The 1,807-nt window shown below is 47.9% G+C and overlaps 1 long non-coding RNA gene across 1 annotated transcript; it reads left to right on the forward strand.

Moving 5' to 3' along the window:
• Positions 1-457: 457 nt before the first annotated feature.
• On the forward strand, positions 458-1,217 carry LOC106021490. The gene is made up of 2 exons (XR_001196748.2): positions 458-631; positions 934-1,217. It is a non-coding gene; the product is annotated as an uncharacterized LOC106021490 (long non-coding RNA).
• Positions 1,218-1,807: the final 590 nt, after the last annotated feature.

A 1,807-nucleotide genomic window follows, 5' to 3' on the forward strand; every position in this document is an offset into this window, starting at 1 on the left:
ATGTGTCTTCATAAGGTACCTGTCTCTATACAATAGACCACTTCCTCCTAATAAAGAAGTAATACACATGCAACTTGACATACGGACCGCCAAGCTTACAGAATGAGCTCGAACTTGAAAGGAGTCCAGCCTATAACGGCATTTATTATTTTTAGAGCATTACCTAGTAATTTTGATTAATTCTCTTAGAGTACTTTCCCCTGAAGCTCCCCAGGGAGAGAAGGGCGTGTTGCGGTGGGGAGGGGCGGTGTGAGAGTCTAAAAAGACTGTAAAAATATGAATTGAACCTCGATGATGAGTTGACATGTTTAGAACTGTAACATGGCAAATCATTGTGAAATCTTCTAATGGGTGCCCGTCCCCTGCCTAACAAGCCCAGCATCCAAAGCACACAAAGAAATCATTGAAAGACATTGGCCTGTGTCCAAAAGGCCCGGGCTAATGTTTCACCTAATCTCTCTCCTGGTCTCTCCTACCTACTGCCGGCCCCGCCCACAGGATCTGCACCGGGGAGCTCGCTAGCAGCTGCTCCTCGGGCCTTAGCACCCTCTCACCCCCTGGCAGTAGGAGGAAAACCATTATGAAGCCAACAGTTTATAAAAGGGGAAAGATGAGTGGCTGGAGGAGGAAGGTGGGAGCTGACGGAGATAAACGCCTGTCTTCTCAGAGCGGTGCTATGCTTGGGGGGCGGGGCTGGGGAGGAGGCCCAACTGGGGCTAGAGGTGACCCCTGGGGCACTGCAGCTTGGGAGTAGAAGTGCCTATGAACTGGGAACAAATTTTTTTGTTGCTGTTGTTTTGCTTTTTAAAACTTCGGTTTGTTTTTAATTCCTTTTATCTTGGCTCTATCTCAAGTCCACAAAGCTCCAGAACTTCACAGGCACAGGGTGGGGTAGGGTGGGGCTGAGCGATTTCTTTTTCTTTTTTCTTAAAGGGATAGAACCAGGATGCTTCCTTGAATGCCTGTGGTTTGCTCAGATTCGATGGCAGTCATTCGTGAAGGCGCTGAGCAGGCGACGGCTCTTTCTCTTTGAAAGTGGCATTCACAGAGGTGGCACCGAGACAGATCGAAGGGTGGAAAGGAATTTTGTGGCGACTCAGGGAGGAATTTGGACCTGTAAGATATTCCTGACGTTAATTATTGGTCATTTCAGCTGGCCAGAGTTGGCCTTGAGCTGGACTTGCTAAGCTGAATAAAAGAAACAGATCCTTTTAAAACCGGGCGTTAGATGCGTGTGTGAACTTCTTAGGAGTTATCAAAACATGACTGGAAAACCTCAAGCTTAATATAGGGGCTGTCCAGGTCACACATGCCCAGGTGGGATCTCAGCTCTACAAGCTTGTGACTGCGGTCAATATCTGCATCTCCCCTGGCCTCAGTTTCCCCATCTCTAATGAGGGCAGTGATACCATCTGTCTAAGAGATCCTTCTGACCTTCCGGCTTCCCGTGCACCCCCCCGCCCCACCTTCCTACAACAGAGGACAGGAGCTTTGCCAACAGGGAACAAAAGAAAAGTTCAGCCCTTCCTTGCAGCTTTGTGTGGAGTGAGAGGTAGCTCCAAACACACAGGGCCCAGACAGCTTTCTTGTCTCTTGTGTTTATATATATATATTTTTAAACAAATATTTCTGTAGCACTCAGTATGTGATAAGCACTTGACAAACACTGACTCATCCCATCTTTCACCAGGAACCGACGAAACGTTCACGCTTGGGATTCTCATTTTGCAGTGGATGAAACAAAAACAGCTATGGTCCAGAGACACATAACAGGGGCTGACCAGCCAAGATTTGAACCCAGGCAACC

The sequence above is a fragment of the Mesocricetus auratus genome, unplaced genomic scaffold (assembly GCF_017639785.1).
Source record: "Mesocricetus auratus isolate SY011 unplaced genomic scaffold, BCM_Maur_2.0 Super-Scaffold_100006, whole genome shotgun sequence".
Lineage (NCBI taxonomy): Eukaryota > Metazoa > Chordata > Mammalia > Rodentia > Cricetidae > Mesocricetus > Mesocricetus auratus.